The sequence below is a fragment of the Eretmochelys imbricata genome, chromosome 9 (assembly GCF_965152235.1).
Source record: "Eretmochelys imbricata isolate rEreImb1 chromosome 9, rEreImb1.hap1, whole genome shotgun sequence".
NCBI lineage: Eukaryota > Metazoa > Chordata > Testudines > Cheloniidae > Eretmochelys > Eretmochelys imbricata.
Genome location: NC_135580.1, coordinates 31546595 through 31564960, shown reverse-complemented (window position 1 = coordinate 31564960; position 18366 = coordinate 31546595). Strand labels below are relative to the sequence as shown.

General features: G+C 41.3%; 1 protein-coding gene across 1 annotated transcript in view; it reads right to left on the bottom strand.

The window, feature by feature from the left end:
- SLC9A9 (solute carrier family 9 member A9) overlaps positions 1-18366 on the bottom strand; it is a 320114-nt gene that overhangs the window by 156075 nt on the left and 145673 nt on the right. The window lies entirely within an intron of this gene.

The following is an 18366-nucleotide window of genomic DNA, read 5'->3' as shown; positions in this document are numbered from 1 at the left end:
TAAAAAGGATATAGGGGAGCTGTAATTACCCCCCCCAAACAAGCATTACAGACCCAGGAAATTCAGAGTTAAGGTTACTCTTAAAAGAAATCCTACTGTGATGGAGCATACAAACCCCACCCTGAATCAGAAGGGGTTAAAGGACAGTACTGGGCCCACGTAGCCCTGCCCCTCCAGCTCTGCAGAGCATGCACCAGCTGGAGAATAGGTTGAAAAGGGAGCAACCCAGCTCAGAAGGACAGACCTACCCCAAAGGCTCCTGACAAGGATGCTGCAGAAGCTGCAGGAGGACTGAGCCTGGTGGAGCTGATGGTTTGGTTATATTTTCACCTTATTTGGGACTGAAAACTGAGAGAGGAAAGCAGTGGGAGGAAGTGACCTAGGGAGGACACCTTTGTTGCCCTCCTAGGGCTCTGGGTCTCAGCTTGGTGGAGTGAGTGGGCTGGGGTTCTCTACCACGGCCCCCACTATAGGAGGGACTTGAAACACCTGTAATCCTCACCACACATCTGAGCAGAAGAGGACCAGGACTATTGTCAAAGTACAGAAATGCAGAGGTAAGGCACCAAAACAGCCTTATCTCTGCCCTGTAATGGCATCATGTAAAAAGCATAGGACTATGATTAGTGCATAATAGTGTGTGGACCCAGATTAGATTAAACTGATTTTTTTTGCTGCTCAGGGATTGTGCTTTTTTGTGTGTCTGGTTCATTACCATGCGCAACAGACATTGTTTTCTTTTGCTTTCCCTCATGTTGTCACCCCGATCCTCAGTGGAGGCAGTGATAATGAGGAAGGGAAATGGCACTGAGTTTGTTCAGTGCACATACAGAGAAGCAATTCTCACTTTTTACAGAATTAAGGAGCAATGCTGGCATTGTGCATAAACACACACCTGAAAACCGGGAGCATGGTTGTATGCTAGCCACTCACAGGCTGACCTTTCTGACCACTGTCACTGCAGGCCCTTAGTGACAAAAGCCAGGGAGGTACATTAAGAGGTATGGCATGGGGTAAAATGGCATGCTCTGCCACTGAACCCGTTCTCTGACCAGCAATGGTCTCCATGCAGTCCCCTGACAGAGCACTAGATCATTGGAGGGAGCCATTTTGAGGCTAGTTTGCATATTAATACAGTTTTCATAGCATATATTATGCCATTTGGAATCTCTTTATGCCTGTTTCTGTATGCCAGCAAGAATTAGGCATATGGCTTTTCATTCCAATTGGTATGTTTTTGCCAATGGCTGGCATCTGCAACCCTTCTCTAAAGTGTAAACCATCATCTTAACAATCCAAAAAGTTTTCTTAATATTTAAAGAAAATGCTTAACATTTAAATAAATCATCAAACCTTTAATAAAGCAGTTTGGAAACTGGTTTGCATATGACATTATGATCCCTCATATTGCCAGCATCAAAAATTGGTACTTTTCAGCAAGATGGAGAACGCTAGAAGCAAATGCCAATTTATTCATGGCAAGAATAGCTTTTGAACATATGAACTTTCTGATTCCTGTGCTGAGCAAAACAAGATCCGCTTTCTTTTAAGTGGAGACCTAAAACCCAATTTTTGTAGTGCCAAATAATACATTATAAAATGTTATGATTCACAACAAAAAAGGAGATACTAGCACAGATCAATCCCTCAGAAACATTGATGAAAGCAGGAGACAGGCTTGATGGGAATGATTCAGGTCAGACTAGGTCTATGCACGATCACTAAAACAGCTCAGGTGCTGTTTAGGAAAAGAACAGATTAAAGTGCACTGTGTAGAACTGTAGAAACAGAATAGATTTCTGTAAGGGGACATTCAATATTTTTATTATTGCTAATAGAGGAGAACTGTATTTCCAATGCAAAAAGCAATGCTGTACTCAGACAATGTTTTCTTACTATTCTGTATCCCCACCTGTGGTGCTAAAATAAAATACTCTTTTTCATGTAGCTAATTAGTGGGATGCTATGACCATAATACCTGTTGATATCAATTTATCTTTATTAATGCTTCTTGGCTGTTTAGCATCTGTCTTGCAGCACATAGCTCAAAATTGGGAGACAGATATTTGGCATATCTGCAGCAGAATTTTGAAGCTCTTAATTTTTTAAAAATACAAATTAACAATTTTTCAGTCTGGCTAAATAAACAGGAATCTCAGTCAGATAATGAATGATTTTTCTGGGAAATTCAGATTTAAGGACTTGGTACAAAAATTAAATAAATAGAAGTTTTTGGTGTTATGATTCTCTTGGTTAAACCTACACACTGAGCAGCTTTAGTTTTCTTTATTGCAATATACTATTCTGCAGAGGTTTAAGATTTTTATGGTACATCTGGTCAGACAATGAATTTTGTCACATTCCCAATTTTCTGATTTTCCTGTTAAACACACAGATTAACTGGAGAAAACCTGAGTGTTTTTCATTTTCTTAATTTCAATCCATTTTTAAGGAAAATAGTTATTACAAATACTATTCCTGTGACAAACCATCAGTTGAAGAAATGATGACAGTCTGTTTGTGAAGAAGTACTCTACCCTTCTGGCTCAGTTATGGCTGCCCCATAGCATTCCCCTGCTGGCCAAGTATAGTGTTGCTGGCACTCCCTACCTCAGTTTACCTCCTTGAGGTGGGTCTCTTCCAGTCTCCACACATCAGATGGTGCAGGACCTATGGGTTAGTCCTCCAGCCAAGTCACAAACAGATGTAGACTCTTCTGGGGTAGCAAGAGTCCAAACTAAAAGGTCCCAGACAAACAAAGATTCTTCTGCCCTTCAGGCGCTTCTCTTCATTCCACCTTTTGGGCCCCATTTCCAGCTCATTTCTCAGTTACCTTTGTATATGGTTACCCAGCTGGTGGAAAAAAGCCTCACTAGGAAACAAGCCAGACCTCTAGCCTAAACCACAACTTCAAAGCAATGTCTATGTAGCTATTTTTAGAGCATTATCACGAGCCCGAGTCTGTTGACCAGGCCAGGAGGCCCACTGCCACAGGCTATGTAGATGTACCCCCTACTTCCTATGTTTGGACTTGAGCACTCATCTCCCAGGCTACTTCTCCTAGAGTACCTGTCCTCCTACACTCCCTTCGTCAAGTCCTTCCACCGGAATCCACCTGATTCCCATGGTTCCAAAAAACTGTGAATCTCACTCAGCCCTTTTATAAGGCCCACTGTCCATTAAGCTATCACCTGACCCTCTTTAGTCTTGCCCCCTTAGCCTGGAAGCAGTTAGTTAATTATTAACTTACAGGTGTGGCTGGCCACCATCTCTCCTTAAAGGTACCAGTCATAGAATCATAGAATATCAGGGTTGGAAGGGACCCCTGAAGGTCATCTAGTCCAACCCCCTGCTCGAAGCAGGACCAATTCCCAATTAAATCATCCCAGCCAGGGCTTTGTCAAGCCTGACCTTAAAAACCTCTAAGGAAGGAGATTCTACCACCTCCCTAGGTAACGCATTCCAGTGTTTCACCACCCTCTTAGTGAAAAAGTTTTTCCTAATATCCAATCTAAACCTCCCCCACTGCAACTTGAGACCATTACTCCTCGTTCTGTCATCTGCTACCATTGAGAACAGTCTAGAGCCATCCTCTTTGGAACCCCCTTTCAGGTAGTTGAAAGCAGCTATCAAATCCCCCCTCATTCTTCTCTTCTGCAGGCTAAACAATCCCAGCTCCCTCAGCCTCTCCTCATAAGTCATGTGTTCTAGACCCCTAATCAGTCATGCTATGACAGGCTCCCAAGAGGTGTAGGATAGAGATTGGGTTAAAAAGTCCTTCATCTCCAAGCTAGATTTCTGGTACAGGGATGCGAATGTTAACCAGTAGGCCAATAAAACAGCTGGAGCTCATTACCTTCCCATGAAGTAAGCTGAGCCTATAAGAGAAAGTACAGGCTAACGGGAAGGTGTTGGGACTGGAGAACTGCTTCTCTCCAGGGGCAAAGGGCCAGATTTTTAAAGATATATAGGTGCCTACAGATGCAGATAGGCTCCTACTGGTATTTTCAAAAGCACCTAGGTGCCTACTTCATATTGAAATGAATAAGAGATAGGCACAGAGGCACTTTTGAAAATCCCAGTAGGCACAACTCCCATTCATTTCAATATGAGATAGGTGCCTAGGTGCTTTTGAAAATCCCAGTAGGCATCTAGCTGCACCTTTTGGCACCAAAATATCTTTAAAAATCAGTTAATAACTTCAGTGTGGGCCCATTTTGTTTTGAGACTGGGCTTATTTGTACCTGTTTAAAGATTTTATTCTTGTTCAGTCCCAGAGAGAAAAAGAGCCATTGAGCTGTTTTATCAGGGGGCAGGTAGTAGTCTCAGTAGGTGAGAGCTGGAGAGTTGGGGAGCAAACCCAGACTGCTGGCTCAATTTCAGGGCCTGAATCTAGACTGGAATTCCAAAGGGGATAGTGGGTGGGTGTTCCCTTCCTCCCTTAGCGCTTGCTGGACTGCTGGGAAACTACCCGGTCACACAGTTGCTGTGCCTTTGCTGAGTGTAGCAGGTTTGAGGGCTTTGCAGTGGGTCAGTTTCCTGTGGGAGAGAAGCTGGTGTCACAGATTCAGAGTATTTATCTCCTAATACAACTTATTTATTTTTAAAGTGTGCACAAGTCCTGTTTACCTTGAGCAAAGAGGGCTAAAGCAAGAGCAAAACTGCACATAGTTCCATTTGCAGAAACTCTTGCAAAGATACTTATATAGATTCATAGATTCATAGATACTAAGGTCAGAAGGGACCATTATGATCGTCTAGTCTGACCTCCTGCACAACGCAGGCCAGAGAATCTCACCCACCCACTCCTGCGAAAAACCTCACCTATGTCTGAGCTATTGAAGTCCTCAAATTGTGGTTTAAAGACTTCAAGGAGAAGAGAATCCTCCAGCAAGTGACCCGTGCCCCATGCTACAGAGGAAGGCGAAAAACCTCCAGGGCCTCTTCCAATCTGCCCTGGAGGAAAATTCCTTCCCGACCCCAAATATGGCGATCAGCTAAACCCTGAGCATATGGGCAAGATTCACCAGCCAGATACTACAGAAAATTCTTTCCTGGGTAACTCAGATCCAACCCCATCTAACATCCCATCACAGGCCATTAGGTCTATTTACCATGAATATTTAAAGATCAATTAATTACCAAAATCATGTTATCCCATCATACGTCCATCTCTGTTGTCAAAAGTGGCTTCTTCCTCAGCCCTTCACTGACTTCTAGTCTTATTTATTTTTAAAGTGTGCACACTGTCCTTCCTGACCTCTAGTCTCTCACGTGGGAACTCCCTGAGTCCCTCTTATACTCCAGCCTTTGCTGCTCTCAATCTTGCTCATGGGCTAGGTCAAGGGGCCTGGCTGCTGCCCCTCCTTTTGTCATAGAAAAACAAATCTTTAGCCAGGTATGACCAATGTCTACTGGAGCTGACTTCTTGCTGAATCTGTATGTGGAAGGAAGCAATAGAAAGTTCTTCACCAACACAGCCCCTTTAATAATAGTTGAGAAATGGATGCTGTAGCCAGCCCTATGGACACTGCTTTCTGTTTTACCATATTTATGCAGTGGGTCATGCTGAGTACTTATCAATAATTTCTGACATGCATTTAGGACAGAAGAATTGCTGCACTGGATCAGACAGCACTTCTTCTACCTCACTGACCTGTCTCTAGCAATAGCCAATACCAGGTATTTCAGAGACAGGAGCAAAAACCCCATCATACACAATATGGCACAGAGACTGAGAGTATGGCTGGCTCTTGTGCTGGGAGGGTATGCTCCTCCTGCCCCATACTCTCACAGAGGCTAGCCAGAACCTGCTACGTGTCATATTCTTGTTTTGAAGACAAAATTGATTTATTTAAGCCTTCCCTGACAATCTGTTCAATTATTTCTACTGAAACTTCTTAGATCTTGTAATACCTAAGACTTCACTCTCTCCTGGGAAAACTTCCTGGGACAAGTCACAACAACAGATGCCAGTTAGACTGGTCATTTCCAAGGATCATGTGTGGTCCTTTTGCTTTGTGTGGAATGCTGCCTTACTAATCAAGAGAGCACATTCCTTGTAAGGAGAGCTTCCTTGAGCCTAACTAGACTCTCTATTTTGTTGAAAACCAAGAGACAGCTGAACTATGTGTACCAATAAATCCTGGCATCTGTGTGGTCACTCTGTGTGGAAGTGTAAACCAATTATCTGTAAATGATCCAAAATATCCAGTAGTGCAACAGAAGGCAGCAAACATTGTCCAGAAATGTATTATTCTGAATAAGAATACAGTGCTTTACATCTTCACATCACAGTACAGACACTGGGCCTAGCACTAAATTCTTTGCCTGCCTACCATCCTAAAAATGCCATGCAAGATTTTACCAGGCCATTACACAAATGTAGAGGGCCAAGGCTGGGGATACAAGGAACATTTCTTCCCCTGCTCTTATGATCTTTGCACAGAGGCCAGTCACAATTGCAGCTCCTGCACTCTCCTGTGTACAGGGGCTGTTGTCGCCTGGTGCTGCATGGGTGTTAGACACCCTAAATGAGGTGGAGCGAGGGCCACATTCTCTCTCTATAAAACTCAACTGCTCTGTGCAGGAGCATCAGGCTCCCTCCCTTTGTGCATCTGAGAGTTACATTGTTCTGTTGTAACCAAAACCTTCATGAGTATCTCCCTGGGCTGGTGCAACTTCATATGCCCCACAATGTGGGCAATTCATAGATTCATAGATATTTAGGTCAGAAGGGACCATTATGATCATCTAGTCTGACCTCCTGCACAATGCAGGCCAGAGAATCTCACCCACCCACTCCTGCAAAAAACCTCACACCTATATCTGTGCTATTGAAGTCCTCAAATCGTAGTTTAAAGACTTCAAGGAGCAGAGAATCCTCCAGCAAGTGACCCGTGCCCCATGCTACAGAGGAAGGAGAAAAACCTCCAGGGCCTCTTCCAATATGCCCTGGAGGAAAATTCCTTCCCGACCCCAAATATGGCGATCAGCTAAACCCTGAGCATATGGGTAAGATTCATCAGCCAGATACTACAGAAAATTCTTTCCTGGGTAACTCGGATCCCACCACAACTAATATCCCATCACAGGCCATTGGGCCTATTTACCACGAATATTTAATTACCAAAACCTTGTTATCCCATCATACCATCTCCTCCATAAACTTATCGAGTTTAATCTTAAAGCCAGATAGATCTTTTGCCCCCACTGCTTCCCTTGAAAGGCTATGCCAAAACTTCACTCCTCTGATGGTTAGAAACCTTCATCTAATTTCTAGTCTAAACTTCCCGATGGCCAGTTTATATCCATTTGTTCTTGTGTCCACATTGATACTGAGCTTAAATAATTCCTTTCCCTCTCCAGTATTTATCTCTCTGATATATTTATAGAGAGCAATCATATCTCCCCTCAACCTTCTTTTAGTTAGGCTAAACAAGCCAAGCTCCTTGAGTCTCCTTTCATAAGACAAGTTTTCCATTCCTCAGATCATCCTAGTAGCTCTTCTCTGTACCTGAATTCATCCTTCTTAAACAAGGGAGACCAGAACTGCACACAGTATTCCAGGTGAGATCTCATCAGTGTCTTGTATAACGGTACTAAAACCTCCTTATCCCTACTGGAAATACCTCTCCACAATGATCCTGTGTTGACAAATTTGGGACGTTTGATTTGTTACATGCATTTGTAATTACATTTACTGCAGAGAGAGAGGTTAGCAAACATTTTCTTACCCACCACATTTTCATTTCACATGTTAGCTTGGGAACTCCGTAATTTTTGGTCTGCTCCAGTTAATCCTCTGATTTTATTTTTGCTCCAGAATTTGGGTTGAAAACAGCCTTGACCAGTAGACACAGAAAATGTTTTATCCTTCTTTGTAATGTAAAGACCCGCTGAGAAATCTTCATCAAAACTTGAGACACAGGAAAAATTTAGTGGAATGATGGAGCATGGTATTAGAGTGCTGCAGTGAGAGTATAATGAGCTAAACATGCTTCTGGCTCCCCTAGGCATAAATTGGGCTTTTAAAAATTTCTGCCAAGATATTGCATGGTCTTCTTTATGTTAGTTTCTGATACTATTCTATAACCATATTTTGGATTCACCAAATTTTCCTTGCAGTATCTCTGGACATGACTGGCACCGTACTTCACTTGTTAAATGATAAGCTGCTGCTTAACTTAGATTTGCTCCAAAAGCAAATATGTAATTCTAGATGGAACACTGTGAAGCCTGAGGGCCATACTGATGCTATTTTGCTGCGTGTCTCAAATCCATCAAGGGACTATAGTGGTTTGGATAGCATTTTTTTGCAGACAAACATATGTAAGTTTCCCATGGTGCTTTATATCTTTAAATGAATTTTAATGAATTTTTTTAAATTAAAATAAATCTGATTATAAGCATCCTGAGTCACATATTTCATACCAAACTGTCACTGTGGAAGGAGGGAGGAAACTCAGCACCATCCACAATCTAAACCAATGACACAGAAACTATCTGGCTTGAGTCTGATTCTCACTTAACTTAAAATCTTTACAATTTGGAGCTATATTGCACGTGAGTTAAGGGTATCTTGCTTAAAAATTCACCATACTCTGGTTATCTCTTTGTTAAGACAATGGCACATTTGAAATTCTCAAGACAGAATCGTGTCTACAGATCATAGATTAAAATCATTTTCTTGATCCATGGGCATGTGGGTTCTCTTTGGCACGAACCCGTAGCGTCACTTCACACATATAAGCAATCCCATTGACCACATTTAGAGTACTTACCTGAATAAAGTTATTTACTCACATGGGTCTTTGCAGCGATCGGCTCTTTATCTTTACTCTGAAGTCTAGCTTCTGTAAGATCTCAGAGATGAAGTGCGGCTTCAGAGCTTACATGACATCTTTTACATACAGTAGTTTAACATTCAGGACAAAAGATTTTGTCTAAGTGGTAGGCATTCCCAATGGGGTTTGCTAGCAGGTTCAGTGTAAATATATAGTTAACTGTTTAACTAGTAATGCATTTGAGCGAGGTGATTACATCTAGCTTCAGAGGGCTCTCTTTACAACCTTGCTACATCTAACTATTTCATAACTGACTGCAGAAACAAAGATTAGCGTAATGGAATGAATACAGGCCTATAAACTGAATTATGTTTTCTTCTCTGTCCTTTTCAGTAACTTCCTTACACCTTCTCCCCTGTTGCAGATGTATTTTAGGGTTCCTTACCAACACTTAGTCCTTGATGGTGCCTGATTCTGTCAGGAAGCAAAATTCTCTGCTCCTTTGTCCTCTACTCTGTAGATATGCATTGCATGAGCTCCTGGCCTACAATCTCTTTTCTGTGAAGTATAGGGGGACAGCTAACAGCTGGAGTATATAGGGCTGTTAGATAGAAAATGACATCAGCTGACTGCCAATGCCAACCCACTAAGAAACTGAGCTGGCCTGGGTTCCTTTGAGAACATAAATGTTAATCCAAGTCATTTCCTTCCCATGTATCCCCCTCCTGAGGTGATCTGTTGCTCTCTCTTCAAACCATTTTCAGCACAACAGTCTGACTCATCTCCTCTCCCTTAACATCATCATGCTTAGCTACAGACCCAAAAAATGAAAGAAAACAACCACAAGCGAAGAGCAGAATCTAGTTCACATGACAACAGAATTTTGGGGTATGGGTGAGGTTCCACCATGATTGACTATCTGTTGGTAGTACCTCTTCCACCAGCAGTGTAAGTTAAAGGTACAGGGGGAAACTGTACTCCAGGACCAGGCAGAATACAATCAGAGATCCATGACCAGGTCGCTGCCAGCTCTCCCCACACCGCTATTGTAGGTGCAATAGAGAAACTGAGCTCTAAAGGTAGGATATGCAAAAGCACTGAGCGTTGGCCTAACTCTGCTCCTGCTGAAGTCAGTGGTAATTTTGCCACTGAAATCAATGCAACCAGAGTTAAGACAGTGAAGAACACTTCTGAAAAATCCCACCCGAAAACATTCTTCACATTAAAAAAATAAATCAAATCCATTAGTAAATTGTGAAATTATGTATTTTTCAAAGGAGTATTTAAATAATTGGATTAAACAACAAACCTGAGCCATGTTAACCAACACTTTCGGGATCTTATTTTTCTTAAGACAGTATTTAAAGTAACAGTCTTGGTTTCCGAAGACAAGAGCTATGTTGGTACACATTTCTACAGATGACTGAAACATGACATAGGTCCTTTAATAAAAGCTGAATGGAGAGCAGATGCAGGAAACTGAGAATAAAGGACACTGTGTAACTAACATCTAGAAGGTACAAACTTTTAATAGAGAAATTCTCACCCAAAAAACTGAGATGTGTTTTGCCTGTGTATCAATATCTGAGGAAAATTACCCTGGCCATTTGTCATGTGTGTCCTGTTAGTCAGGGTAAGTGATGATTGTTCTGTCTGTAGCACAGCATGACATCATGGTGAGAGATACCTCCATTGTTATGTTGTGTACTACACTTTACTGCAAAGTCATGGGACTTTTCCCAGCCAATAATAATGTATATCGTGCAAACCAGAACGGAGAGCAGACTTTTTTTTAAAAAAAATCTGCTACCATAATTTTAACAGTGATTTAAAATCAATAAAAATGAAATAATTTAGATTTAAGGCTGCCACTTCATCCTTAATTTATTGCTTTTTCACTGGGTACTGCAGCTTGACAGTCCAATATCAGAAATGTAAGAATAGTGAATAATCTGTCATATTGTAACAAAGGAGCAAGATTGCCTAAGAATAACTCTATGAATTAAGTGAACTAGAGAGCTCTTGGTTTTGATCAGTAATGAGTATTAAGATTGGCTTAAACTGGGGGGGGGGGGGTAGAAGGGCAGATAGACTTTTTTTTTAGGACCAGACTCAGCAATAATATTTCATAGTAAATGATTTAAAATCATGGAATTCTCTTAATCATACATGTGCATTGCTTAGTAGGTTTCACTGCAGTGAAAGGCTCTGTGTGAGAAAAAGAGAGGGAGGGCAGATACAGCAGTAACAGCTGCATATGAAAGGGTAATTTTAGGATTAGAAAATAAATTAGAAGAATTTGAAGGAATTGGAAAACAATTTTTGAACCACATCATAAGAGAAACTAAGGATAAAGAGCTTAGGGTGGAAAGGAAAAACAAAAGAGACATGGGGGAAAGTAACAAAGAAGTTTGTGTGTGTGTACGTGTGTTCAGGGGTGAGCAAGGTTTAGGCCTGGTCTACACTATGGGGGGAGATCGATCTCAGTTATGCAACTTCAGCTACACGAATAACATAGCTGAAGTCAACATACTTAGATCTACTTATCAGGGGGTCCACGTTAGACAGGAGACGCCCTTGCACTTCTCATTCAGGTGGAGTACAGGAGTCGATGGGAGAGCGATCTGCAGTCGATTTAGCAGGTCTTCACTAGATCCGCTAAATCGACTGCCGATGCATCGATCACTGCTCGTTGATCCCCCGGTAAGTGTAGTCTAGTTTAATTAATTTATTTTATTTTATTTTTTATTTTTGACATGGGAGGGAGTAAAAGATCTACTGCAAACAAAAACTATGTATTTCAATTAAATGTTAGTAATTTATATAACACACCAATTCAGAGTTAATTAAAACTTAAACACTGTGTACTTTGTTTTAAAGTTATGTGTAAAATAGTGCACACAATCTGTTCAAGCAATTCCATGGCAGATTTACAGATGCAATTTCCATGACTGCATATTAGGGAAACATGCATCTGAATGTCCAGTGAGGTGCAATTGCATTCACATTATATTATTTGTGCATGTAATAGTGGAAATTGCATAGTTAGGACGGGGTTCAATCAACATTGTGTGGTTTATTGTCCATGAGAGTCTGAGAGAAAAATTTTTTTGGGGGTAGGGGGTCTGGTCGAAAATTTTCCATCAGAAGTATTTGATGGAAAACTGGGGTTTTAACTAAATAATTTATTTTGCCTAAAGTGTCTGTTCTCTGCAGAACATTTTGATTTAGCTTAAATACCAAAACCCCCAATACATTTCAATTCAAAATGGTGCCACATTGTAACCATGGGTGTTGTAATCTTGGTTGCCTTAAACTTCCATTCTTCTCTATGGCCCACTCTCTCTGGCTGGACTACATCTTCCATGATATACTAAGGCAAGGGATTCCTATGCCACATCCCCTCCCCTCACCAAAAAAGGAGAAAGTAGTATTTTCAAAATGATGCCTCATGGGAGTTGTAGTCCTGGATGCTTATATTCCCATTTTCCTCTGTGAGTTGGACTTTCCAGCTGTTTTACATCTTCCACATTTCATCTTACAAATTTAATTTTTGTCAGTTTTCCCATGGAAAAACAAACCCTTCTATCTTCTGACTAGTTTAGCCTATAACCTTAAACTTTTCAAAAACAATTTATCATAGAATGGTATAAATTGAAGATGGAAAAGACCTCTTAGATATTCCAGTTCCTCTCACACTATATTCCCTATAATATGTTGCCCTGCAATTTGTCCATTCTAGATTTAAACTGTCCTAAGGGATGAACCTTCCATTACTTTCTTTGGACTATTTTAATACATCATACTGTCCAAAAGATTTTTCTTGATATTTATACTAAATTACCTGTTTCTGAATTTCAACTCATGACTCCTAACCTAAGTTGTGTCACCCTGAACAATTCCCTGTCAGTTTGTAGCATTTCTATGAGAACTGGTCAGGAAATGGTCTTTTCCCCCATTGTGAAAAATTTAGATGAAAAGTTTTTTTGTTTTGTTTTCACTGGAATTGAAAGACCTGAAACTTGTTTTTATCAATAAGCAACTGCCATCAAAATAAATATTTTAATGGAAAGTTTTCAGCCAACTCAAGTTTCTATTCTTCACATAATCATAAAAAATTACGATAACCCTTTTTAGTCATCTCTTAGCCGAACTACAGTATACGGCCTTAATCCTGTACTGCGATCTGCTAGCACAGGCCTCAGTGTCTTCACTTTATCCCATTGAATAACAGATCCCAGTGAAGATTGGGGCCTATATATTTCACTCTTAACCCATCCTCAGTCATCCTCTCCAATGCTCAAATAATTATTGTTACAGAAAAATTCTAATAAAACCTTTTGAGAAGACTGTTTGATTTTGACTCAGTTCTGATGGAACCAGGCTGGGTTCTGACTGAAACCTGCCTGGTTTTCTGCCAGCTCACCCACCCAGCTCCTTGGCAATCACAGGGCTTTTTGGGGTCTGCAGCTCCAGAGCAGCCCAACACCAAGTCTGAATGAAACCAAATTTTGAAATCCTCTGTGAATTTGAATGACCTTTCTCTAATTATTGTTCTACCCTCACATTTTCAGGTAATGGGGTGCCCATGTTGGAATATATTATACCAGATAATTTCCTTTTTTCTAAATGACAAGTGTTGGCTAAATTCTCACTACTAGAAAATGAGAAGCCCCAGGGATGTCTATATTTTGCATAAGATATTCAGATCCCTTTAGGATCTTCACAGTCCATTAAATTTTTTTTTTTTTTGTAAAAAAATAGGCATCGACAGTATAGGTTGAGGATAACACAGCAAATATCCTCAATCTAAATAGGCATCTACAGTACAGGTTGAGTATACAGCAAATATCTCCAACCGCTAACAAAACTAAAATTCATCCCCTAAACCACAGTAATCAATTCTGGGCCAAATCCTTTAGTCCTTTCTCAGTTTTTACTCTGTCCTTATTCTGGCAAAGCTCCATTTGGCTTCATCGAGAACAATGGTTTTCAACCTTTTTTCATTTCCCTACTATTTTCAAATGGAGGTGTGGACCCCTTTGGAAATCTTGGACTTAGACTGCAGACCTATAGGAGTCCGCAGACCACAGGTTAAAAACCACTGTTCTGTGGCAACAACAATCTTTCACGGAACCCTTACACATAGTCTGCAGACCCCCAGAATTAAGCCAGAATAATGACTGTGTCAAAACTAAGTAAGGACTTCAGGATTAAAAACCATGAGTGAAGTGATTCAAACTTCTATTAAAGTGACAAATTACAGTCTTTTCCCCACCTAAACAGAGATATCATGTGGAACCATGGCTGTGTAAGGAAGACCGGTTGTAGCTAGCATTAGCCACAGTAACATCAATAATCCATATTTTGATTCACTGCTTAATGCAACATACAGACAATAACGTTGAGTAACAGTATTAAAAATTCCATATGGTTGCACTGCACAGACCTTTTGAAGTAGAAGAAATCCAAAGCTAGCAACAGTGACATGCTATGATTGAATAAGCCTTAAGGCAACTCTTCAGAGACCAGACACCAGCAGATACTAGCTCAAAATTTTACATTTTGAGAACTGGATGCAAGTAGAAAGCAGGAAAAAAACTCTGCAAACTAGGCTCCATTATAATATATTTTAACCTGTTTAGAGGCACCTTGCACCATCAGATTGCTGTTGATGCTATTGGGACCACATCCCATCCTGCTCTAACACCACAGTGGCAGGCAGAAGATCTGTAGCATCTGAACAGGGTGTGATGTTGAGCAATGCAAGAAGCTCAACCCACAGTATTATTAAAGGTTCAAGGACATTGCTCAAAGTGCTGATGGCAGGAATATGAGGGCACAAAATAACTTAGGAAATTATTTGTTTTTATTGTTGGAAACAAGAAAAGAAGAGGGAATTAAAAAAATATAGGAGAGGATAACAGGGTCAAGGGGACAAAATATTCTCCCCTCCCCCCATCTCTGATCTTACCTGTTGTACGTATCGTCAACATTTCAGATGCCTGAATTCTACCACCCCGAGGGAAACGGTGCAGAGAAGTTGTGGACATATTTTCAGTGGTCAAACGGATATTTAGCTATCCATGTACCTGACTGATAGAGTGGTATCAGATACCCACATCACTATCCATCATATTATTCTTAGAACACTTTAATGGAAAGCAGAGATTTGAGCTAAAACTTAGATCCTTTGGAGGAGAGTTCTTAATGACTCTCCAGAGGCAAACAGTGTGTGGAGACGCCTCCAAGTTCTCCCAATAAGAAAAAAGACCTCTTAGCACTGAAGTCACAGGCATAGACACTGAAGCTACAGTTTGTACATCAAGGTGAAAGATACCTGGGATGCAGAAAACTCTTCCAATGCAACCAGTCAAGCTCTGATTGACAGAACACCACACTGAGAGACGCCTCTGTGTCTCCACTTAGCTGTGCAGGGATTGCCAAAACTGCTAATACAGTTTGCTGGAGAATAGTCTGGAAGCGTCTCATCATATATGCCAGTACCACTGACCTGAATAGCATTTGATTTTTGACAGCAGATTTGCATGAAGGTGGAGTAGCAGGAAGTCTTGAGAAATCTGAAGTGGAGTCCAGGGCAATTAGGTGCTTTGCCTTCATCCTGACAGGTGCTACAAATCCTGCTACAACTTCAGAATCAACACTTGGGCCAGAAGAGAACTGCATCAAAGCTATCAAGCAGGGTTAGCCCTAGGTTCCCCAGAGCCGTATGTATAGTAAGAAGAGCAGAACCTCATCCAGTCCCATTCCTGCCCCCAATTTTTGCATCTCTATGATACTTCCCAGCTGACAAGTTATTAGGAAGGCTACTGGGGGTACAGAGTCTCCCCAGCACATCAGGAGTGCAACAAGCACAGCAGCAGACCTGGGAGCTGGAGGAAATGCCTTGTTATTGTGCAGTGCTGATGCCAAACTGCTGATAGATGGGGAAGGAGTACTGCAGGATTCCGGGAGAGTGGGTTGTTTGTTGGTAGATTTATTTTTAGAGCTGTCAGTTATTTGGGGTGTTCGGACATGAGAGCTATAGGCAGCATAGGCCCAAGGCTGCCACAGCTGAAACACCCTTAAGGCTTTGATACGTCCCCTTGGTTTTGACAAGCAGATGCAACAGAGCACACCGTCTTTGGCATGGAAGAGATTTGTTTCAAGGTACAGAATTTTGAAGAGTGATCCTGACTCCCAATGGGCCAATTACTTCACTCTGCACTGAAGTATTCAAAAGGCCTTTTGTAGTTGGATGTGAATTAGACTTATAGGCAGTTTCAGAGGTGGTTAAGAAGGAGCTGAGTTGATCCACTTGAGAGTTGTCCATCTGAGGTCACATAATTCATTGCAACTTGCAGTCACAGCTCATGTATCCAGCCTTCAGCCACAAATAGGGCTTGTCTTTACTACAATATTAGCTCAAAGTATAATTCAAGTGTTCCCCCTAACCCCGCTCCTGTGCTCACACACAAATCTTTTGCTTGAGTTAAGAGGTGCTTTAAACTCAAGCTAACTGGTCAGTGAGAGGATATAGGATAAAGCTCGAGTGTTGCTGATGCTTGAGCTGGTCATGGGGTAGAGATGCAGCTACTCTGTGCTGCTGTAAAATCATGCTGTGCTGCTAAATACAAACACTCCGTGCAGCTCGAGTATTACTTTTCAGGGTGACTGCTCTCAGTCGAGCTAGGATAGCTTGAGAGGGAGTTAGCTCAAGTGTATATAGCTCAAGCTAATGCAGCAGTGAAGACAAGCCCTAAAACATTCATCATTGTAGCCATTCATGAAGGTCATCTTCTAACCTCATACTTGGCTCAGCTCTTGGAGCTTGTTGAGAGGTTTCCCTTCAGCCACTGACTTTCTTACAAACAATTTAAAATGCAGCTCAAGAAAAACAATCACCTCATATTAATACTTATCAAATGGCAATGTACTTGCTGATTTACAAACAAAACAGAGTACCTGCCCCAATTAGTTTACAAAATAGTTCAAAGACAAAATAGAACAGAAACAAACAGTCAGCGATCTGTCTGTATGAGTTGGAGCTGGTGAAGGGGTCTAGCAGTGGTTGTCTTCTAAAGGCTTTGCAGAGAAGGGTGATTTGAGGAGGGATTGGAAAGAAGAGAGGTAGTTGTCTGGCGAGTTCTCTGGAAGCTGAAATGAGGGAGACTGTTCCAGAAAAGCAATCAAGCAAGCAAACAAGAAGAGTACCTTGAGGGGAATGGGCTTCTTTCTAAGCCATTTATTTAAAAAAAATGTAATAAGTTTTCATGGACAAAAATGGATACAAAAGATCCACATTATAAAATACTATTCACTTCCCCAGAACAAAATGGTACAGAAGTGAGTCCTAGCAGATGTGTAAGCTCCTTGCTGTCAAACTGTCAGAGAGAAGGAACAGAAGGTTGAAGGGTACTGGGATTTTCTGGGCCTCCCTGAGGTGTGTGACAGCTGTCCTGGACTTGGCAGTTTAACATTTGTTCTTTGATGTTGTCATAAATATAAAGGGAAGGGTAAACCCCTTTAAAATCCCTCCTGGCCAGAGGAAAACTCCTCTCACCTGTAAAGGGTTAAGAAGCTAAAGGTAACCTCGCTGGCACCTGACCAAAATGACCAATGAGGAGACAAGATACTTTCAAAAGCTGGGAGGAGGGAGAGAAAAAAAGGGTCTGTGGGTCTGTCTTTATGCTGCCTTTGCCGGGGATAGACCAGGAATGGAGTCTTAGAACTTTTAGTAAGTAATCTAGCTAGGTAGGTGTTAGATTATGATTTCTTTAAATGGCTGAGAAAAGAATTGTGCTGAATAGAATAACTATTTCTGTCTGTGTATCTTTTTGTAACTTAAGTTTTTGCCTAGAGGGATTCTCTATGTTTTGAATCTAATTACCCTGTAAGGTATCTACTATCCTGATTTTACAGAGGGGATTTCTTTACTTCTATTTACTCCTATTTCTATTAAAAGTCTTCTTGTAAGAAAACTGAATGCTTTTTCATTGTTCTCAGATCCAAGGGTTTGGGTCTGTGGTCACCTATGCAAATTGGTGAGGCTTTTTACCAAACCTTGTCTAGGAAGTGGGGTGCAAGGTTTTGGGAAGTATTTGGGGGGGAAAGACGTTTCCAAACAGCTCTTCCCCAGTAACCAGTATTTGTTTGGTGGTGGTAGCGGCCAATCCAAGGACAAAGGGTGGAATACTTTGTACCTTGGGGAACTTTTTGACCTAAGCTGGTAAAGATAAGCTTAGGAGGTTTTCATACAGGTCCCCACATCTGTACCCTAGCGTTCAGAGTGGGGGAGGAACCTTGACAGATGTGTTGCAGAGTGTTTGTGAATCGTGACCCAAAGGCTCAACTCCTGAAAGCAGCTCCAAGTTCTCAAAAATACATACAATTGAAAGACTCAAACATTTTACTAGAAACAAACAGAAAACTGACTTTTCTTGCCTCCCAAATTGTTCACTGAAAAGGAACCTTGCAGTCACCGGGATGTTCTTTACTAGATTTCATGAGGGGAAAGAAGTCTGCCAATGCTGGAGACTGAGGGCTGGCCCAAAAACTCCTTTGCAAAAAAAAAAAAAAT